The 18,895-nt window shown below is 48.8% G+C and overlaps 35 non-coding genes across 35 annotated transcripts; 23 read left to right on the plus strand and 12 right to left on the minus strand.

Annotated features, from left to right (window-relative positions):
- Nucleotides 1–408: 408 nt before the first annotated feature.
- trnal-caa lies at nucleotides 409–519 on the minus strand. Its single transcript has 2 exons — nucleotides 482–519; nucleotides 409–454 (listed from the first exon to the last, which is right to left on the minus strand). It is a non-coding gene; the product is annotated as a tRNA-Leu (tRNA).
- Nucleotides 520–837: 318 nt separating this feature from the next.
- trnar-ucg lies at nucleotides 838–910 on the plus strand. Its single transcript has one exon. It is a non-coding gene; the product is annotated as a tRNA-Arg (tRNA).
- Nucleotides 911–1,843: 933 nt separating this feature from the next.
- On the minus strand, nucleotides 1,844–1,954 carry trnal-caa. The gene is made up of 2 exons: nucleotides 1,917–1,954; nucleotides 1,844–1,889 (listed from the first exon to the last, which is right to left on the minus strand). It is a non-coding gene; the product is annotated as a tRNA-Leu (tRNA).
- A 318-nt stretch (nucleotides 1,955–2,272) lies between these two features.
- On the plus strand, nucleotides 2,273–2,345 carry trnar-ucg. Its single transcript has one exon. It is a non-coding gene; the product is annotated as a tRNA-Arg (tRNA).
- A 289-nt stretch (nucleotides 2,346–2,634) lies between these two features.
- On the plus strand, nucleotides 2,635–2,707 carry trnar-ucg. Its single transcript has one exon. It is a non-coding gene; the product is annotated as a tRNA-Arg (tRNA).
- A 576-nt stretch (nucleotides 2,708–3,283) lies between these two features.
- On the minus strand, nucleotides 3,284–3,394 carry trnal-caa. Its single transcript has 2 exons — nucleotides 3,357–3,394; nucleotides 3,284–3,329 (listed from the first exon to the last, which is right to left on the minus strand). It is a non-coding gene; the product is annotated as a tRNA-Leu (tRNA).
- Nucleotides 3,395–3,712: 318 nt separating this feature from the next.
- On the plus strand, nucleotides 3,713–3,785 carry trnar-ucg. The gene has a single exon. It is a non-coding gene; the product is annotated as a tRNA-Arg (tRNA).
- A 289-nt stretch (nucleotides 3,786–4,074) lies between these two features.
- On the plus strand, nucleotides 4,075–4,147 carry trnar-ucg. The gene has a single exon. It is a non-coding gene; the product is annotated as a tRNA-Arg (tRNA).
- A 576-nt stretch (nucleotides 4,148–4,723) lies between these two features.
- trnal-caa lies at nucleotides 4,724–4,834 on the minus strand. The gene is made up of 2 exons: nucleotides 4,797–4,834; nucleotides 4,724–4,769 (listed from the first exon to the last, which is right to left on the minus strand). It is a non-coding gene; the product is annotated as a tRNA-Leu (tRNA).
- A 318-nt stretch (nucleotides 4,835–5,152) lies between these two features.
- On the plus strand, nucleotides 5,153–5,225 carry trnar-ucg. Its single transcript has one exon. It is a non-coding gene; the product is annotated as a tRNA-Arg (tRNA).
- Nucleotides 5,226–5,514: 289 nt separating this feature from the next.
- trnar-ucg lies at nucleotides 5,515–5,587 on the plus strand. The gene has a single exon. It is a non-coding gene; the product is annotated as a tRNA-Arg (tRNA).
- A 576-nt stretch (nucleotides 5,588–6,163) lies between these two features.
- Nucleotides 6,164–6,274, minus strand: trnal-caa. Its single transcript has 2 exons — nucleotides 6,237–6,274; nucleotides 6,164–6,209 (listed from the first exon to the last, which is right to left on the minus strand). It is a non-coding gene; the product is annotated as a tRNA-Leu (tRNA).
- Nucleotides 6,275–6,592: 318 nt separating this feature from the next.
- trnar-ucg lies at nucleotides 6,593–6,665 on the plus strand. The gene has a single exon. It is a non-coding gene; the product is annotated as a tRNA-Arg (tRNA).
- A 289-nt stretch (nucleotides 6,666–6,954) lies between these two features.
- On the plus strand, nucleotides 6,955–7,027 carry trnar-ucg. The gene has a single exon. It is a non-coding gene; the product is annotated as a tRNA-Arg (tRNA).
- A 576-nt stretch (nucleotides 7,028–7,603) lies between these two features.
- On the minus strand, nucleotides 7,604–7,714 carry trnal-caa. Its single transcript has 2 exons — nucleotides 7,677–7,714; nucleotides 7,604–7,649 (listed from the first exon to the last, which is right to left on the minus strand). It is a non-coding gene; the product is annotated as a tRNA-Leu (tRNA).
- A 318-nt stretch (nucleotides 7,715–8,032) lies between these two features.
- On the plus strand, nucleotides 8,033–8,105 carry trnar-ucg. The gene has a single exon. It is a non-coding gene; the product is annotated as a tRNA-Arg (tRNA).
- A 289-nt stretch (nucleotides 8,106–8,394) lies between these two features.
- Nucleotides 8,395–8,467, plus strand: trnar-ucg. Its single transcript has one exon. It is a non-coding gene; the product is annotated as a tRNA-Arg (tRNA).
- A 576-nt stretch (nucleotides 8,468–9,043) lies between these two features.
- trnal-caa lies at nucleotides 9,044–9,154 on the minus strand. The gene is made up of 2 exons: nucleotides 9,117–9,154; nucleotides 9,044–9,089 (listed from the first exon to the last, which is right to left on the minus strand). It is a non-coding gene; the product is annotated as a tRNA-Leu (tRNA).
- Nucleotides 9,155–9,472: 318 nt separating this feature from the next.
- trnar-ucg lies at nucleotides 9,473–9,545 on the plus strand. Its single transcript has one exon. It is a non-coding gene; the product is annotated as a tRNA-Arg (tRNA).
- Nucleotides 9,546–9,834: 289 nt separating this feature from the next.
- trnastop-uca lies at nucleotides 9,835–9,907 on the plus strand. Its single transcript has one exon. It is a non-coding gene; the product is annotated as a tRNA-Arg (tRNA).
- A 576-nt stretch (nucleotides 9,908–10,483) lies between these two features.
- trnal-caa lies at nucleotides 10,484–10,594 on the minus strand. The gene is made up of 2 exons: nucleotides 10,557–10,594; nucleotides 10,484–10,529 (listed from the first exon to the last, which is right to left on the minus strand). It is a non-coding gene; the product is annotated as a tRNA-Leu (tRNA).
- A 318-nt stretch (nucleotides 10,595–10,912) lies between these two features.
- On the plus strand, nucleotides 10,913–10,985 carry trnar-ucg. Its single transcript has one exon. It is a non-coding gene; the product is annotated as a tRNA-Arg (tRNA).
- A 289-nt stretch (nucleotides 10,986–11,274) lies between these two features.
- On the plus strand, nucleotides 11,275–11,347 carry trnar-ucg. The gene has a single exon. It is a non-coding gene; the product is annotated as a tRNA-Arg (tRNA).
- Nucleotides 11,348–11,923: 576 nt separating this feature from the next.
- trnal-caa lies at nucleotides 11,924–12,034 on the minus strand. Its single transcript has 2 exons — nucleotides 11,997–12,034; nucleotides 11,924–11,969 (listed from the first exon to the last, which is right to left on the minus strand). It is a non-coding gene; the product is annotated as a tRNA-Leu (tRNA).
- Nucleotides 12,035–12,352: 318 nt separating this feature from the next.
- On the plus strand, nucleotides 12,353–12,425 carry trnar-ucg. The gene has a single exon. It is a non-coding gene; the product is annotated as a tRNA-Arg (tRNA).
- A 289-nt stretch (nucleotides 12,426–12,714) lies between these two features.
- Nucleotides 12,715–12,787, plus strand: trnar-ucg. The gene has a single exon. It is a non-coding gene; the product is annotated as a tRNA-Arg (tRNA).
- Nucleotides 12,788–13,363: 576 nt separating this feature from the next.
- Nucleotides 13,364–13,474, minus strand: trnal-caa. Its single transcript has 2 exons — nucleotides 13,437–13,474; nucleotides 13,364–13,409 (listed from the first exon to the last, which is right to left on the minus strand). It is a non-coding gene; the product is annotated as a tRNA-Leu (tRNA).
- A 318-nt stretch (nucleotides 13,475–13,792) lies between these two features.
- On the plus strand, nucleotides 13,793–13,865 carry trnar-ucg. The gene has a single exon. It is a non-coding gene; the product is annotated as a tRNA-Arg (tRNA).
- A 289-nt stretch (nucleotides 13,866–14,154) lies between these two features.
- trnar-ucg lies at nucleotides 14,155–14,227 on the plus strand. Its single transcript has one exon. It is a non-coding gene; the product is annotated as a tRNA-Arg (tRNA).
- Nucleotides 14,228–14,803: 576 nt separating this feature from the next.
- Nucleotides 14,804–14,914, minus strand: trnal-caa. Its single transcript has 2 exons — nucleotides 14,877–14,914; nucleotides 14,804–14,849 (listed from the first exon to the last, which is right to left on the minus strand). It is a non-coding gene; the product is annotated as a tRNA-Leu (tRNA).
- A 318-nt stretch (nucleotides 14,915–15,232) lies between these two features.
- trnar-ucg lies at nucleotides 15,233–15,305 on the plus strand. Its single transcript has one exon. It is a non-coding gene; the product is annotated as a tRNA-Arg (tRNA).
- A 289-nt stretch (nucleotides 15,306–15,594) lies between these two features.
- trnar-ucg lies at nucleotides 15,595–15,667 on the plus strand. The gene has a single exon. It is a non-coding gene; the product is annotated as a tRNA-Arg (tRNA).
- Nucleotides 15,668–16,243: 576 nt separating this feature from the next.
- Nucleotides 16,244–16,354, minus strand: trnal-caa. Its single transcript has 2 exons — nucleotides 16,317–16,354; nucleotides 16,244–16,289 (listed from the first exon to the last, which is right to left on the minus strand). It is a non-coding gene; the product is annotated as a tRNA-Leu (tRNA).
- Nucleotides 16,355–16,672: 318 nt separating this feature from the next.
- Nucleotides 16,673–16,745, plus strand: trnar-ucg. The gene has a single exon. It is a non-coding gene; the product is annotated as a tRNA-Arg (tRNA).
- A 289-nt stretch (nucleotides 16,746–17,034) lies between these two features.
- Nucleotides 17,035–17,107, plus strand: trnar-ucg. Its single transcript has one exon. It is a non-coding gene; the product is annotated as a tRNA-Arg (tRNA).
- Nucleotides 17,108–18,895: the final 1,788 nt, after the last annotated feature.

An 18,895-nucleotide genomic window follows, 5' to 3' on the forward strand; every position in this document is an offset into this window, starting at 1 on the left:
ACAGCCCGGGATTAAAAAAAACGCCGGGAAAAGTCATTTTGAAAGAAAGGCCGGCACGTCAGATGCCGTAGAATCTGAACCAGCACTCTGTCATGTCAGCCGAGCTGCTAGTTCTTGGCCAGCCGCTCCATCTTTGGTTTGATATTGTGGAGCACAGTCATCCTGACTGGAGGCGAATGAGGAACTGAAATGAAAGAGAGGAAAAAAAGAAGTCCTCCGTGGAATAGCAGCAGGGCCGCATGGCTTGGAGCGAGATGATGGGGAAATGACGAGTCTAAGAAGCCTTTTTTTCGATTTCTATGAGCTTTTGTTAAGATGCCAGCCACGATGGTGATTTCGACATTCCTCTAATGTAGAAGAGCTGGTAGAAACGATGGCGAGAATATACCGTTGAGGAAAAGAGCCGCTTGTCAGAAGTGGGATTTGAACCCACGCCTCCATCTGGAGACCAGAAATCCCAAGCCTGGGGAAGAGCTGCACTCTTGAGTCTGGCGCCTTAGACCACTCGGCCATCCTGACAGAAGCCTGCCGGGCTGGCGAGAGGGGATTGAGACATTCTAAATATAAATTAAGAGCCGGAAGCTTTTTTCAGTGGAAATATACAGGGCGAGCGAGGGAGAGAGCACTACGAGGCAAACTCTGCTTAAAAGGGTACCCTGCAAATTTACATCCCGGCGGTTAAAATGTGATTGAATAGAATCCAGTTGTGTGTTAAAACACACCAATGACATTTTATTCCGGTCCTTCTTGCAAGTAAAGGATGTCACAATTTGATATTACAGCCGAACCTAGAACATGCGCTGAAAGATGTGTGAGCAAATGAGTGCGCTGCCTGTTGACCGCGTGGCCTAATGGATAAGGCGTCTGACTTCGGATCAGAAGATTGAGGGTTCGAGTCCCTTCGTGGTCGGCGCCCTGTTGGCGTGCCCAAACCTTAAAGCGCACGGCAGGCCAACCGAGCTGTGTGCAGTAAACCGTGACTGATGCGAAAGCTCGGTGTTGAGAGTTCTTATTTCGCCTCTTGCGCTTGTTTGGCACAACTCCATCTGATAGAGTACGATAGTAAGCAGCTGGGCTGTGCCCGACAGTAACGGGCAATCGCCCCAAAGTACGTAAGGCTTGAATGCTACACTTGTATAAACCATGATGTGGCGCTCGTTGGGGTACCTCCCACGCCCAGAGCTCTGGCAGCAGCGGCAGGGGGCCTAATGGATAAGGCGTCTGACTTCGGATCAGAAGATTGAGGGTTCGAGTCCCTTCGTGGTCGCTTTAGCTTCCTGCCTTTGCAAAAAGCCCACCATCTTGCTCTTCTGCATTAGCAGCAGGAAGAAGAAGCTGATTGCAAATGAGAAGAAAGCCCTTAGCAGACTTGAACATGTTGGGCCTCTTGTCAGGCTTCAGCCTTCCCAGCGTAATATTGAAACTCTTGAAAGTTACAGCCCGGGATTAAAAAAAACGCCGGGAAAAGTCATTTTGAAAGAAAGGCCGGCACGTCAGATGCCGTAGAATCTGAACCAGCACTCTGTCATGTCAGCCGAGCTGCTAGTTCTTGGCCAGCCGCTCCATCTTTGGTTTGATATTGTGGAGCACAGTCATCCTGACTGGAGGCGAATGAGGAACTGAAATGAAAGAGAGGAAAAAAAGAAGTCCTCCGTGGAATAGCAGCAGGGCCGCATGGCTTGGAGCGAGATGATGGGGAAATGACGAGTCTAAGAAGCCTTTTTTTCGATTTCTATGAGCTTTTGTTAAGATGCCAGCCACGATGGTGATTTCGACATTCCTCTAATGTAGAAGAGCTGGTAGAAACGATGGCGAGAATATACCGTTGAGGAAAAGAGCCGCTTGTCAGAAGTGGGATTTGAACCCACGCCTCCATCTGGAGACCAGAAATCCCAAGCCTGGGGAAGAGCTGCACTCTTGAGTCTGGCGCCTTAGACCACTCGGCCATCCTGACAGAAGCCTGCCGGGCTGGCGAGAGGGGATTGAGACATTCTAAATATAAATTAAGAGCCGGAAGCTTTTTTCAGTGGAAATATACAGGGCGAGCGAGGGAGAGAGCACTACGAGGCAAACTCTGCTTAAAAGGGTACCCTGCAAATTTACATCCCGGCGGTTAAAATGTGATTGAATAGAATCCAGTTGTGTGTTAAAACACACCAATGACATTTTATTCCGGTCCTTCTTGCAAGTAAAGGATGTCACAATTTGATATTACAGCCGAACCTAGAACATGCGCTGAAAGATGTGTGAGCAAATGAGTGCGCTGCCTGTTGACCGCGTGGCCTAATGGATAAGGCGTCTGACTTCGGATCAGAAGATTGAGGGTTCGAGTCCCTTCGTGGTCGGCGCCCTGTTGGCGTGCCCAAACCTTAAAGCGCACGGCAGGCCAACCGAGCTGTGTGCAGTAAACCGTGACTGATGCGAAAGCTCGGTGTTGAGAGTTCTTATTTCGCCTCTTGCGCTTGTTTGGCACAACTCCATCTGATAGAGTACGATAGTAAGCAGCTGGGCTGTGCCCGACAGTAACGGGCAATCGCCCCAAAGTACGTAAGGCTTGAATGCTACACTTGTATAAACCATGATGTGGCGCTCGTTGGGGTACCTCCCACGCCCAGAGCTCTGGCAGCAGCGGCAGACCGCGTGGCCTAATGGATAAGGCGTCTGACTTCGGATCAGAAGATTGAGGGTTCGAGTCCCTTCGTGGTCGCTTTAGCTTCCTGCCTTTGCAAAAAGCCCACCATCTTGCTCTTCTGCATTAGCAGCAGGAAGAAGAAGCTGATTGCAAATGAGAAGAAAGCCCTTAGCAGACTTGAACATGTTGGGCCTCTTGTCAGGCTTCAGCCTTCCCAGCGTAATATTGAAACTCTTGAAAGTTACAGCCCGGGATTAAAAAAAACGCCGGGAAAAGTCATTTTGAAAGAAAGGCCGGCACGTCAGATGCCGTAGAATCTGAACCAGCACTCTGTCATGTCAGCCGAGCTGCTAGTTCTTGGCCAGCCGCTCCATCTTTGGTTTGATATTGTGGAGCACAGTCATCCTGACTGGAGGCGAATGAGGAACTGAAATGAAAGAGAGGAAAAAAAGAAGTCCTCCGTGGAATAGCAGCAGGGCCGCATGGCTTGGAGCGAGATGATGGGGAAATGACGAGTCTAAGAAGCCTTTTTTTCGATTTCTATGAGCTTTTGTTAAGATGCCAGCCACGATGGTGATTTCGACATTCCTCTAATGTAGAAGAGCTGGTAGAAACGATGGCGAGAATATACCGTTGAGGAAAAGAGCCGCTTGTCAGAAGTGGGATTTGAACCCACGCCTCCATCTGGAGACCAGAAATCCCAAGCCTGGGGAAGAGCTGCACTCTTGAGTCTGGCGCCTTAGACCACTCGGCCATCCTGACAGAAGCCTGCCGGGCTGGCGAGAGGGGATTGAGACATTCTAAATATAAATTAAGAGCCGGAAGCTTTTTTCAGTGGAAATATACAGGGCGAGCGAGGGAGAGAGCACTACGAGGCAAACTCTGCTTAAAAGGGTACCCTGCAAATTTACATCCCGGCGGTTAAAATGTGATTGAATAGAATCCAGTTGTGTGTTAAAACACACCAATGACATTTTATTCCGGTCCTTCTTGCAAGTAAAGGATGTCACAATTTGATATTACAGCCGAACCTAGAACATGCGCTGAAAGATGTGTGAGCAAATGAGTGCGCTGCCTGTTGACCGCGTGGCCTAATGGATAAGGCGTCTGACTTCGGATCAGAAGATTGAGGGTTCGAGTCCCTTCGTGGTCGGCGCCCTGTTGGCGTGCCCAAACCTTAAAGCGCACGGCAGGCCAACCGAGCTGTGTGCAGTAAACCGTGACTGATGCGAAAGCTCGGTGTTGAGAGTTCTTATTTCGCCTCTTGCGCTTGTTTGGCACAACTCCATCTGATAGAGTACGATAGTAAGCAGCTGGGCTGTGCCCGACAGTAACGGGCAATCGCCCCAAAGTACGTAAGGCTTGAATGCTACACTTGTATAAACCATGATGTGGCGCTCGTTGGGGTACCTCCCACGCCCAGAGCTCTGGCAGCAGCGGCAGACCGCGTGGCCTAATGGATAAGGCGTCTGACTTCGGATCAGAAGATTGAGGGTTCGAGTCCCTTCGTGGTCGCTTTAGCTTCCTGCCTTTGCAAAAAGCCCACCATCTTGCTCTTCTGCATTAGCAGCAGGAAGAAGAAGCTGATTGCAAATGAGAAGAAAGCCCTTAGCAGACTTGAACATGTTGGGCCTCTTGTCAGGCTTCAGCCTTCCCAGCGTAATATTGAAACTCTTGAAAGTTACAGCCCGGGATTAAAAAAAACGCCGGGAAAAGTCATTTTGAAAGAAAGGCCGGCACGTCAGATGCCGTAGAATCTGAACCAGCACTCTGTCATGTCAGCCGAGCTGCTAGTTCTTGGCCAGCCGCTCCATCTTTGGTTTGATATTGTGGAGCACAGTCATCCTGACTGGAGGCGAATGAGGAACTGAAATGAAAGAGAGGAAAAAAAGAAGTCCTCCGTGGAATAGCAGCAGGGCCGCATGGCTTGGAGCGAGATGATGGGGAAATGACGAGTCTAAGAAGCCTTTTTTTCGATTTCTATGAGCTTTTGTTAAGATGCCAGCCACGATGGTGATTTCGACATTCCTCTAATGTAGAAGAGCTGGTAGAAACGATGGCGAGAATATACCGTTGAGGAAAAGAGCCGCTTGTCAGAAGTGGGATTTGAACCCACGCCTCCATCTGGAGACCAGAAATCCCAAGCCTGGGGAAGAGCTGCACTCTTGAGTCTGGCGCCTTAGACCACTCGGCCATCCTGACAGAAGCCTGCCGGGCTGGCGAGAGGGGATTGAGACATTCTAAATATAAATTAAGAGCCGGAAGCTTTTTTCAGTGGAAATATACAGGGCGAGCGAGGGAGAGAGCACTACGAGGCAAACTCTGCTTAAAAGGGTACCCTGCAAATTTACATCCCGGCGGTTAAAATGTGATTGAATAGAATCCAGTTGTGTGTTAAAACACACCAATGACATTTTATTCCGGTCCTTCTTGCAAGTAAAGGATGTCACAATTTGATATTACAGCCGAACCTAGAACATGCGCTGAAAGATGTGTGAGCAAATGAGTGCGCTGCCTGTTGACCGCGTGGCCTAATGGATAAGGCGTCTGACTTCGGATCAGAAGATTGAGGGTTCGAGTCCCTTCGTGGTCGGCGCCCTGTTGGCGTGCCCAAACCTTAAAGCGCACGGCAGGCCAACCGAGCTGTGTGCAGTAAACCGTGACTGATGCGAAAGCTCGGTGTTGAGAGTTCTTATTTCGCCTCTTGCGCTTGTTTGGCACAACTCCATCTGATAGAGTACGATAGTAAGCAGCTGGGCTGTGCCCGACAGTAACGGGCAATCGCCCCAAAGTACGTAAGGCTTGAATGCTACACTTGTATAAACCATGATGTGGCGCTCGTTGGGGTACCTCCCACGCCCAGAGCTCTGGCAGCAGCGGCAGACCGCGTGGCCTAATGGATAAGGCGTCTGACTTCGGATCAGAAGATTGAGGGTTCGAGTCCCTTCGTGGTCGCTTTAGCTTCCTGCCTTTGCAAAAAGCCCACCATCTTGCTCTTCTGCATTAGCAGCAGGAAGAAGAAGCTGATTGCAAATGAGAAGAAAGCCCTTAGCAGACTTGAACATGTTGGGCCTCTTGTCAGGCTTCAGCCTTCCCAGCGTAATATTGAAACTCTTGAAAGTTACAGCCCGGGATTAAAAAAAACGCCGGGAAAAGTCATTTTGAAAGAAAGGCCGGCACGTCAGATGCCGTAGAATCTGAACCAGCACTCTGTCATGTCAGCCGAGCTGCTAGTTCTTGGCCAGCCGCTCCATCTTTGGTTTGATATTGTGGAGCACAGTCATCCTGACTGGAGGCGAATGAGGAACTGAAATGAAAGAGAGGAAAAAAAGAAGTCCTCCGTGGAATAGCAGCAGGGCCGCATGGCTTGGAGCGAGATGATGGGGAAATGACGAGTCTAAGAAGCCTTTTTTTCGATTTCTATGAGCTTTTGTTAAGATGCCAGCCACGATGGTGATTTCGACATTCCTCTAATGTAGAAGAGCTGGTAGAAACGATGGCGAGAATATACCGTTGAGGAAAAGAGCCGCTTGTCAGAAGTGGGATTTGAACCCACGCCTCCATCTGGAGACCAGAAATCCCAAGCCTGGGGAAGAGCTGCACTCTTGAGTCTGGCGCCTTAGACCACTCGGCCATCCTGACAGAAGCCTGCCGGGCTGGCGAGAGGGGATTGAGACATTCTAAATATAAATTAAGAGCCGGAAGCTTTTTTCAGTGGAAATATACAGGGCGAGCGAGGGAGAGAGCACTACGAGGCAAACTCTGCTTAAAAGGGTACCCTGCAAATTTACATCCCGGCGGTTAAAATGTGATTGAATAGAATCCAGTTGTGTGTTAAAACACACCAATGACATTTTATTCCGGTCCTTCTTGCAAGTAAAGGATGTCACAATTTGATATTACAGCCGAACCTAGAACATGCGCTGAAAGATGTGTGAGCAAATGAGTGCGCTGCCTGTTGACCGCGTGGCCTAATGGATAAGGCGTCTGACTTCGGATCAGAAGATTGAGGGTTCGAGTCCCTTCGTGGTCGGCGCCCTGTTGGCGTGCCCAAACCTTAAAGCGCACGGCAGGCCAACCGAGCTGTGTGCAGTAAACCGTGACTGATGCGAAAGCTCGGTGTTGAGAGTTCTTATTTCGCCTCTTGCGCTTGTTTGGCACAACTCCATCTGATAGAGTACGATAGTAAGCAGCTGGGCTGTGCCCGACAGTAACGGGCAATCGCCCCAAAGTACGTAAGGCTTGAATGCTACACTTGTATAAACCATGATGTGGCGCTCGTTGGGGTACCTCCCACGCCCAGAGCTCTGGCAGCAGCGGCAGACCGCGTGGCCTAATGGATAAGGCGTCTGACTTCGGATCAGAAGATTGAGGGTTCGAGTCCCTTCGTGGTCGCTTTAGCTTCCTGCCTTTGCAAAAAGCCCACCATCTTGCTCTTCTGCATTAGCAGCAGGAAGAAGAAGCTGATTGCAAATGAGAAGAAAGCCCTTAGCAGACTTGAACATGTTGGGCCTCTTGTCAGGCTTCAGCCTTCCCAGCGTAATATTGAAACTCTTGAAAGTTACAGCCCGGGATTAAAAAAAACGCCGGGAAAAGTCATTTTGAAAGAAAGGCCGGCACGTCAGATGCCGTAGAATCTGAACCAGCACTCTGTCATGTCAGCCGAGCTGCTAGTTCTTGGCCAGCCGCTCCATCTTTGGTTTGATATTGTGGAGCACAGTCATCCTGACTGGAGGCGAATGAGGAACTGAAATGAAAGAGAGGAAAAAAAGAAGTCCTCCGTGGAATAGCAGCAGGGCCGCATGGCTTGGAGCGAGATGATGGGGAAATGACGAGTCTAAGAAGCCTTTTTTTCGATTTCTATGAGCTTTTGTTAAGATGCCAGCCACGATGGTGATTTCGACATTCCTCTAATGTAGAAGAGCTGGTAGAAACGATGGCGAGAATATACCGTTGAGGAAAAGAGCCGCTTGTCAGAAGTGGGATTTGAACCCACGCCTCCATCTGGAGACCAGAAATCCCAAGCCTGGGGAAGAGCTGCACTCTTGAGTCTGGCGCCTTAGACCACTCGGCCATCCTGACAGAAGCCTGCCGGGCTGGCGAGAGGGGATTGAGACATTCTAAATATAAATTAAGAGCCGGAAGCTTTTTTCAGTGGAAATATACAGGGCGAGCGAGGGAGAGAGCACTACGAGGCAAACTCTGCTTAAAAGGGTACCCTGCAAATTTACATCCCGGCGGTTAAAATGTGATTGAATAGAATCCAGTTGTGTGTTAAAACACACCAATGACATTTTATTCCGGTCCTTCTTGCAAGTAAAGGATGTCACAATTTGATATTACAGCCGAACCTAGAACATGCGCTGAAAGATGTGTGAGCAAATGAGTGCGCTGCCTGTTGACCGCGTGGCCTAATGGATAAGGCGTCTGACTTCGGATCAGAAGATTGAGGGTTCGAGTCCCTTCGTGGTCGGCGCCCTGTTGGCGTGCCCAAACCTTAAAGCGCACGGCAGGCCAACCGAGCTGTGTGCAGTAAACCGTGACTGATGCGAAAGCTCGGTGTTGAGAGTTCTTATTTCGCCTCTTGCGCTTGTTTGGCACAACTCCATCTGATAGAGTACGATAGTAAGCAGCTGGGCTGTGCCCGACAGTAACGGGCAATCGCCCCAAAGTACGTAAGGCTTGAATGCTACACTTGTATAAACCATGATGTGGCGCTCGTTGGGGTACCTCCCACGCCCAGAGCTCTGGCAGCAGCGGCAGACCGCGTGGCCTAATGGATAAGGCGTCTGACTTCGGATCAGAAGATTGAGGGTTCGAGTCCCTTCGTGGTCGCTTTAGCTTCCTGCCTTTGCAAAAAGCCCACCATCTTGCTCTTCTGCATTAGCAGCAGGAAGAAGAAGCTGATTGCAAATGAGAAGAAAGCCCTTAGCAGACTTGAACATGTTGGGCCTCTTGTCAGGCTTCAGCCTTCCCAGCGTAATATTGAAACTCTTGAAAGTTACAGCCCGGGATTAAAAAAAACGCCGGGAAAAGTCATTTTGAAAGAAAGGCCGGCACGTCAGATGCCGTAGAATCTGAACCAGCACTCTGTCATGTCAGCCGAGCTGCTAGTTCTTGGCCAGCCGCTCCATCTTTGGTTTGATATTGTGGAGCACAGTCATCCTGACTGGAGGCGAATGAGGAACTGAAATGAAAGAGAGGAAAAAAAGAAGTCCTCCGTGGAATAGCAGCAGGGCCGCATGGCTTGGAGCGAGATGATGGGGAAATGACGAGTCTAAGAAGCCTTTTTTTCGATTTCTATGAGCTTTTGTTAAGATGCCAGCCACGATGGTGATTTCGACATTCCTCTAATGTAGAAGAGCTGGTAGAAACGATGGCGAGAATATACCGTTGAGGAAAAGAGCCGCTTGTCAGAAGTGGGATTTGAACCCACGCCTCCATCTGGAGACCAGAAATCCCAAGCCTGGGGAAGAGCTGCACTCTTGAGTCTGGCGCCTTAGACCACTCGGCCATCCTGACAGAAGCCTGCCGGGCTGGCGAGAGGGGATTGAGACATTCTAAATATAAATTAAGAGCCGGAAGCTTTTTTCAGTGGAAATATACAGGGCGAGCGAGGGAGAGAGCACTACGAGGCAAACTCTGCTTAAAAGGGTACCCTGCAAATTTACATCCCGGCGGTTAAAATGTGATTGAATAGAATCCAGTTGTGTGTTAAAACACACCAATGACATTTTATTCCGGTCCTTCTTGCAAGTAAAGGATGTCACAATTTGATATTACAGCCGAACCTAGAACATGCGCTGAAAGATGTGTGAGCAAATGAGTGCGCTGCCTGTTGACCGCGTGGCCTAATGGATAAGGCGTCTGACTTCGGATCAGAAGATTGAGGGTTCGAGTCCCTTCGTGGTCGGCGCCCTGTTGGCGTGCCCAAACCTTAAAGCGCACGGCAGGCCAACCGAGCTGTGTGCAGTAAACCGTGACTGATGCGAAAGCTCGGTGTTGAGAGTTCTTATTTCGCCTCTTGCGCTTGTTTGGCACAACTCCATCTGATAGAGTACGATAGTAAGCAGCTGGGCTGTGCCCGACAGTAACGGGCAATCGCCCCAAAGTACGTAAGGCTTGAATGCTACACTTGTATAAACCATGATGTGGCGCTCGTTGGGGTACCTCCCACGCCCAGAGCTCTGGCAGCAGCGGCAGACCGCGTGGCCTAATGGATAAGGCGTCTGACTTCGGATCAGAAGATTGAGGGTTCGAGTCCCTTCGTGGTCGCTTTAGCTTCCTGCCTTTGCAAAAAGCCCACCATCTTGCTCTTCTGCATTAGCAGCAGGAAGAAGAAGCTGATTGCAAATGAGAAGAAAGCCCTTAGCAGACTTGAACATGTTGGGCCTCTTGTCAGGCTTCAGCCTTCCCAGCGTAATATTGAAACTCTTGAAAGTTACAGCCCGGGATTAAAAAAAACGCCGGGAAAAGTCATTTTGAAAGAAAGGCCGGCACGTCAGATGCCGTAGAATCTGAACCAGCACTCTGTCATGTCAGCCGAGCTGCTAGTTCTTGGCCAGCCGCTCCATCTTTGGTTTGATATTGTGGAGCACAGTCATCCTGACTGGAGGCGAATGAGGAACTGAAATGAAAGAGAGGAAAAAAAGAAGTCCTCCGTGGAATAGCAGCAGGGCCGCATGGCTTGGAGCGAGATGATGGGGAAATGACGAGTCTAAGAAGCCTTTTTTTCGATTTCTATGAGCTTTTGTTAAGATGCCAGCCACGATGGTGATTTCGACATTCCTCTAATGTAGAAGAGCTGGTAGAAACGATGGCGAGAATATACCGTTGAGGAAAAGAGCCGCTTGTCAGAAGTGGGATTTGAACCCACGCCTCCATCTGGAGACCAGAAATCCCAAGCCTGGGGAAGAGCTGCACTCTTGAGTCTGGCGCCTTAGACCACTCGGCCATCCTGACAGAAGCCTGCCGGGCTGGCGAGAGGGGATTGAGACATTCTAAATATAAATTAAGAGCCGGAAGCTTTTTTCAGTGGAAATATACAGGGCGAGCGAGGGAGAGAGCACTACGAGGCAAACTCTGCTTAAAAGGGTACCCTGCAAATTTACATCCCGGCGGTTAAAATGTGATTGAATAGAATCCAGTTGTGTGTTAAAACACACCAATGACATTTTATTCCGGTCCTTCTTGCAAGTAAAGGATGTCACAATTTGATATTACAGCCGAACCTAGAACATGCGCTGAAAGATGTGTGAGCAAATGAGTGCGCTGCCTGTTGACCGCGTGGCCTAATGGATAAGGCGTCTGACTTCGGATCAGAAGATTGAGGGTTCGAGTCCCTTCGTGGTCGGCGCCCTGTTGGCGTGCCCAAACCTTAAAGCGCACGGCAGGCCAACCGAGCTGTGTGCAGTAAACCGTGACTGATGCGAAAGCTCGGTGTTGAGAGTTCTTATTTCGCCTCTTGCGCTTGTTTGGCACAACTCCATCTGATAGAGTACGATAGTAAGCAGCTGGGCTGTGCCCGACAGTAACGGGCAATCGCCCCAAAGTACGTAAGGCTTGAATGCTACACTTGTATAAACCATGATGTGGCGCTCGTTGGGGTACCTCCCACGCCCAGAGCTCTGGCAGCAGCGGCAGACCGCGTGGCCTAATGGATAAGGCGTCTGACTTCGGATCAGAAGATTGAGGGTTCGAGTCCCTTCGTGGTCGCTTTAGCTTCCTGCCTTTGCAAAAAGCCCACCATCTTGCTCTTCTGCATTAGCAGCAGGAAGAAGAAGCTGATTGCAAATGAGAAGAAAGCCCTTAGCAGACTTGAACATGTTGGGCCTCTTGTCAGGCTTCAGCCTTCCCAGCGTAATATTGAAACTCTTGAAAGTTACAGCCCGGGATTAAAAAAAACGCCGGGAAAAGTCATTTTGAAAGAAAGGCCGGCACGTCAGATGCCGTAGAATCTGAACCAGCACTCTGTCATGTCAGCCGAGCTGCTAGTTCTTGGCCAGCCGCTCCATCTTTGGTTTGATATTGTGGAGCACAGTCATCCTGACTGGAGGCGAATGAGGAACTGAAATGAAAGAGAGGAAAAAAAGAAGTCCTCCGTGGAATAGCAGCAGGGCCGCATGGCTTGGAGCGAGATGATGGGGAAATGACGAGTCTAAGAAGCCTTTTTTTCGATTTCTATGAGCTTTTGTTAAGATGCCAGCCACGATGGTGATTTCGACATTCCTCTAATGTAGAAGAGCTGGTAGAAACGATGGCGAGAATATACCGTTGAGGAAAAGAGCCGCTTGTCAGAAGTGGGATTTGAACCCACGCCTCCATCTGGAGACCAGAAATCCCAAGCCTGGGGAAGAGCTGCACTCTTGAGTCTGGCGCCTTAGACCACTCGGCCATCCTGACAGAAGCCTGCCGGGCTGGCGAGAGGGGATTGAGACATTCTAAATATAAATTAAGAGCCGGAAGCTTTTTTCAGTGGAAATATACAGGGCGAGCGAGGGAGAGAGCACTACGAGGCAAACTCTGCTTAAAAGGGTACCCTGCAAATTTACATCCCGGCGGTTAAAATGTGATTGAATAGAATCCAGTTGTGTGTTAAAACACACCAATGACATTTTATTCCGGTCCTTCTTGCAAGTAAAGGATGTCACAATTTGATATTACAGCCGAACCTAGAACATGCGCTGAAAGATGTGTGAGCAAATGAGTGCGCTGCCTGTTGACCGCGTGGCCTAATGGATAAGGCGTCTGACTTCGGATCAGAAGATTGAGGGTTCGAGTCCCTTCGTGGTCGGCGCCCTGTTGGCGTGCCCAAACCTTAAAGCGCACGGCAGGCCAACCGAGCTGTGTGCAGTAAACCGTGACTGATGCGAAAGCTCGGTGTTGAGAGTTCTTATTTCGCCTCTTGCGCTTGTTTGGCACAACTCCATCTGATAGAGTACGATAGTAAGCAGCTGGGCTGTGCCCGACAGTAACGGGCAATCGCCCCAAAGTACGTAAGGCTTGAATGCTACACTTGTATAAACCATGATGTGGCGCTCGTTGGGGTACCTCCCACGCCCAGAGCTCTGGCAGCAGCGGCAGACCGCGTGGCCTAATGGATAAGGCGTCTGACTTCGGATCAGAAGATTGAGGGTTCGAGTCCCTTCGTGGTCGCTTTAGCTTCCTGCCTTTGCAAAAAGCCCACCATCTTGCTCTTCTGCATTAGCAGCAGGAAGAAGAAGCTGATTGCAAATGAGAAGAAAGCCCTTAGCAGACTTGAACATGTTGGGCCTCTTGTCAGGCTTCAGCCTTCCCAGCGTAATATTGAAACTCTTGAAAGTTACAGCCCGGGATTAAAAAAAACGCCGGGAAAAGTCATTTTGAAAGAAAGGCCGGCACGTCAGATGCCGTAGAATCTGAACCAGCACTCTGTCATGTCAGCCGAGCTGCTAGTTCTTGGCCAGCCGCTCCATCTTTGGTTTGATATTGTGGAGCACAGTCATCCTGACTGGAGGCGAATGAGGAACTGAAATGAAAGAGAGGAAAAAAAGAAGTCCTCCGTGGAATAGCAGCAGGGCCGCATGGCTTGGAGCGAGATGATGGGGAAATGACGAGTCTAAGAAGCCTTTTTTTCGATTTCTATGAGCTTTTGTTAAGATGCCAGCCACGATGGTGATTTCGACATTCCTCTAATGTAGAAGAGCTGGTAGAAACGATGGCGAGAATATACCGTTGAGGAAAAGAGCCGCTTGTCAGAAGTGGGATTTGAACCCACGCCTCCATCTGGAGACCAGAAATCCCAAGCCTGGGGAAGAGCTGCACTCTTGAGTCTGGCGCCTTAGACCACTCGGCCATCCTGACAGAAGCCTGCCGGGCTGGCGAGAGGGGATTGAGACATTCTAAATATAAATTAAGAGCCGGAAGCTTTTTTCAGTGGAAATATACAGGGCGAGCGAGGGAGAGAGCACTACGAGGCAAACTCTGCTTAAAAGGGTACCCTGCAAATTTACATCCCGGCGGTTAAAATGTGATTGAATAGAATCCAGTTGTGTGTTAAAACACACCAATGACATTTTATTCCGGTCCTTCTTGCAAGTAAAGGATGTCACAATTTGATATTACAGCCGAACCTAGAACATGCGCTGAAAGATGTGTGAGCAAATGAGTGCGCTGCCTGTTGACCGCGTGGCCTAATGGATAAGGCGTCTGACTTCGGATCAGAAGATTGAGGGTTCGAGTCCCTTCGTGGTCGGCGCCCTGTTGGCGTGCCCAAACCTTAAAGCGCACGGCAGGCCAACCGAGCTGTGTGCAGTAAACCGTGACTGATGCGAAAGCTCGGTGTTGAGAGTTCTTATTTCGCCTCTTGCGCTTGTTTGGCACAACTCCATCTGATAGAGTACGATAGTAAGCAGCTGGGCTGTGCCCGACAGTAACGGGCAATCGCCCCAAAGTACGTAAGGCTTGAATGCTACACTTGTATAAACCATGATGTGGCGCTCGTTGGGGTACCTCCCACGCCCAGAGCTCTGGCAGCAGCGGCAGACCGCGTGGCCTAATGGATAAGGCGTCTGACTTCGGATCAGAAGATTGAGGGTTCGAGTCCCTTCGTGGTCGCTTTAGCTTCCTGCCTTTGCAAAAAGCCCACCATCTTGCTCTTCTGCATTAGCAGCAGGAAGAAGAAGCTGATTGCAAATGAGAAGAAAGCCCTTAGCAGACTTGAACATGTTGGGCCTCTTGTCAGGCTTCAGCCTTCCCAGCGTAATATTGAAACTCTTGAAAGTTACAGCCCGGGATTAAAAAAAACGCCGGGAAAAGTCATTTTGAAAGAAAGGCCGGCACGTCAGATGCCGTAGAATCTGAACCAGCACTCTGTCATGTCAGCCGAGCTGCTAGTTCTTGGCCAGCCGCTCCATCTTTGGTTTGATATTGTGGAGCACAGTCATCCTGACTGGAGGCGAATGAGGAACTGAAATGAAAGAGAGGAAAAAAAGAAGTCCTCCGTGGAATAGCAGCAGGGCCGCATGGCTTGGAGCGAGATGATGGGGAAATGACGAGTCTAAGAAGCCTTTTTTTCGATTTCTATGAGCTTTTGTTAAGATGCCAGCCACGATGGTGATTTCGACATTCCTCTAATGTAGAAGAGCTGGTAGAAACGATGGCGAGAATATACCGTTGAGGAAAAGAGCCGCTTGTCAGAAGTGGGATTTGAACCCACGCCTCCATCTGGAGACCAGAAATCCCAAGCCTGGGGAAGAGCTGCACTCTTGAGTCTGGCGCCTTAGACCACTCGGCCATCCTGACAGAAGCCTGCCGGGCTGGCGAGAGGGGATTGAGACATTCTAAATATAAATTAAGAGCCGGAAGCTTTTTTCAGTGGAAATATACAGGGCGAGCGAGGGAGAGAGCACTACGAGGCAAACTCTGCTTAAAAGGGTACCCTGCAAATTTACATCCCGGCGGTTAAAATGTGATTGAATAGAATCCAGTTGTGTGTTAAAACACACCAATGACATTTTATTCCGGTCCTTCTTGCAAGTAAAGGATGTCACAATTTGATATTACAGCCGAACCTAGAACATGCGCTGAAAGATGTGTGAGCAAATGAGTGCGCTGCCTGTTGACCGCGTGGCCTAATGGATAAGGCGTCTGACTTCGGATCAGAAGATTGAGGGTTCGAGTCCCTTCGTGGTCGGCGCCCTGTTGGCGTGCCCAAACCTTAAAGCGCACGGCAGGCCAACCGAGCTGTGTGCAGTAAACCGTGACTGATGCGAAAGCTCGGTGTTGAGAGTTCTTATTTCGCCTCTTGCGCTTGTTTGGCACAACTCCATCTGATAGAGTACGATAGTAAGCAGCTGGGCTGTGCCCGACAGTAACGGGCAATCGCCCCAAAGTACGTAAGGCTTGAATGCTACACTTGTATAAACCATGATGTGGCGCTCGTTGGGGTACCTCCCACGCCCAGAGCTCTGGCAGCAGCGGCAGACCGCGTGGCCTAATGGATAAGGCGTCTGACTTCGGATCAGAAGATTGAGGGTTCGAGTCCCTTCGTGGTCGCTTTAGCTTCCTGCCTTTGCAAAAAGCCCACCATCTTGCTCTTCTGCATTAGCAGCAGGAAGAAGAAGCTGATTGCAAATGAGAAGAAAGCCCTTAGCAGACTTGAACATGTTGGGCCTCTTGTCAGGCTTCAGCCTTCCCAGCGTAATATTGAAACTCTTGAAAGTTACAGCCCGGGATTAAAAAAAACGCCGGGAAAAGTCATTTTGAAAGAAAGGCCGGCACGTCAGATGCCGTAGAATCTGAACCAGCACTCTGTCATGTCAGCCGAGCTGCTAGTTCTTGGCCAGCCGCTCCATCTTTGGTTTGATATTGTGGAGCACAGTCATCCTGACTGGAGGCGAATGAGGAACTGAAATGAAAGAGAGGAAAAAAAGAAGTCCTCCGTGGAATAGCAGCAGGGCCGCATGGCTTGGAGCGAGATGATGGGGAAATGACGAGTCTAAGAAGCCTTTTTTTCGATTTCTATGAGCTTTTGTTAAGATGCCAGCCACGATGGTGATTTCGACATTCCTCTAATGTAGAAGAGCTGGTAGAAACGATGGCGAGAATATACCGTTGAGGAAAAGAGCCGCTTGTCAGAAGTGGGATTTGAACCCACGCCTCCATCTGGAGACCAGAAATCCCAAGCCTGGGGAAGAGCTGCACTCTTGAGTCTGGCGCCTTAGACCACTCGGCCATCCTGACAGAAGCCTGCCGGGCTGGCGAGAGGGGATTGAGACATTCTAAATATAAATTAAGAGCCGGAAGCTTTTTTCAGTGGAAATATACAGGGCGAGCGAGGGAGAGAGCACTACGAGGCAAACTCTGCTTAAAAGGGTACCCTGCAAATTTACATCCCGGCGGTTAAAATGTGATTGAATAGAATCCAGTTGTGTGTTAAAACACACCAATGACATTTTATTCCGGTCCTTCTTGCAAGTAAAGGATGTCACAATTTGATATTACAGCCGAACCTAGAACATGCGCTGAAAGATGTGTGAGCAAATGAGTGCGCTGCCTGTTGACCGCGTGGCCTAATGGATAAGGCGTCTGACTTCGGATCAGAAGATTGAGGGTTCGAGTCCCTTCGTGGTCGGTGCCCTGTTGGCGTGCCCAAACCTTAAAGCGCACGGCAGGCCAACCGAGCTGTGTGCAGTAAACCGTGACTGATGCGAAAGCTCGGTGTTGAGAGTTCTTATTTCGCCTCTTGCGCTTGTTTGGCACAACTCCATCTGATAGAGTACGATAGTAAGCAGCTGGGCTGTGCCCGACAGTAACGGGCAATCGCCCCAAAGTACGTAAGGCTTGAATGCTACACTTGTATAAACCATGATGTGGCGCTCGTTGGGGTACCTCCCACGCCCAGAGCTCTGGCAGCAGCGGCAGACCGCGTGGCCTAATGGATAAGGCGTCTGACTTCGGATCAGAAGATTGAGGGTTCGAGTCCATTTGTGGTCGCTTTAGCTTCCTGCCTTTGCAAAAAGCCCACCATCTTGCTCTTCTGCATTAGCAGCAGGAAGAAGAAGCTGATTGCAAATGAGAAGAAAGCCCTTAGCAGACTTGAACATGTTGGGCCTCTTGTCAGGCTTCAGCCTTCCCAGCGTAATATTGAAACTCTTGAAAGTTACAGCCCGGGATTAAAAAAAACGCCGGGAAAAGTCATTTTGAAAGAAAGGCCGGCACGTCAGATGCCGTAGAATCTGAACCTGAACCAACATGTCAGCCGAGCTGCTAGTTCTTGGCCAGCCGCTCCATCTTTGGTTTGATATTGTGGAGCACAGTCATCCTGACTGGAGGCGAATGAGGAACTGAAATGAAAGAGAGGAAAAAAAGAAGTCCTCCGTGGAATAGCAGCAAGGCCGCATGGCTTGGAGCGAGATGATGGGGAAATGTCCCCAAATGAGTGCGCCACCTTTTCGCGCTGACCACGTGGCTACTGTTTCCTACCTTAAACACTTCTGTCTTGCTGCTCCTTACATTTACATTACATACCTTAGATTTTCAATGCCATCCTTGAATTTCTCTGGAGAAAATCTTCCCTCCTGGACCACTATAATAGCAACTGAACCAGTTTTAGCACTTAAATTGCAGTGTCAATCACCGTAATCTGCAACACTTAGTGGCGTATTTATTATGCTGTGTAAATAACAGTGAGAGAATTCACCACACATCGCCAGGCTTCGCTGTGTACAAATGGCGTAAAATCTGCGTAATTTTTTTACTCGTTTTTTCTTACACCGGAACTTATGGAAAATAACGGCATAATATCCGGCGTAATATCCGGCATTCAGACGGCAATCTTTTCCATTTATTTTACACAGTTTTTTACTCCCTTTTTTCAGCAAATTAGTTTTACACAGCATAATAAATATGCTCCTTAATATCCTTCGATTTGTGTGTATAAGTTATCCACCCACTTAAATTGTAAGTTTTACAGGGTAGAGAACTCCTTTAATGTGTCTCTGCATTTACCAACCAATGCAGATTTTTAGGTCTAAATTTGCAACTTTTCTGAGATTTACTATGCAACAAAAACAGCAAAAAATACAGATCCAACAGTTTACCAGCTAAAACTTGCAGAGATCATTTAGAAGTCAATGGCAGATGTTCCTTCACTCCCCTAGAGGATTTTTCTTTGCTTCAAAAGTTTAGAGGTTTTCGGATTTTTGCCGCTGTTTTGTTTTGTGACAGTTTGGAAACAACTTGTGCAACTTTTCTGCTACTTTTTCTTGCAAGGCCTGTTTCAGTTCAGACTTTTTTTTGTAAATGTCAGACATGGAAATTTTGAGAGTTTATTCTCTATTTTAGTAATTCTGCCCCTTAGCTCTTTAATGCAACTGTAGTTTGTATTTATTATTGGAATGATCCCTGTTTGTCTGTATATTTATTGTTCTGCTGTAGAATGGTGCATAAGTAAATAGCACTTTATAAATTAAAATATACATACATACATGATATTTAGGTATGTCTGTTTGCTCTAGGTAGTAAAAGCAGTTCAACCAGCAGGTGTCACTGTTATCATGGGTCTTAGACATGGTGAGGATAGTTCCCTGTACTTGGAAAGGTTTCATTTTCTGCCTTTTCTATGTATTAATAACATTAACATTATATATATATATATACTATATATATATATACTTAGTCCCTTGGCTAAACATATATTGAAGCAGTAGAATTCTTGGTGAATCGCATAGGTCAGTGTAGGACTGGCCAGAAGGGATGACTTTGATGTAGTTGGCCAGCTTG

The sequence above is a fragment of the Xenopus tropicalis genome, chromosome 8 (assembly GCF_000004195.4).
Source record: "Xenopus tropicalis strain Nigerian chromosome 8, UCB_Xtro_10.0, whole genome shotgun sequence".
NCBI classification, from domain to species: Eukaryota; Metazoa; Chordata; class Amphibia; order Anura; family Pipidae; genus Xenopus; species Xenopus tropicalis.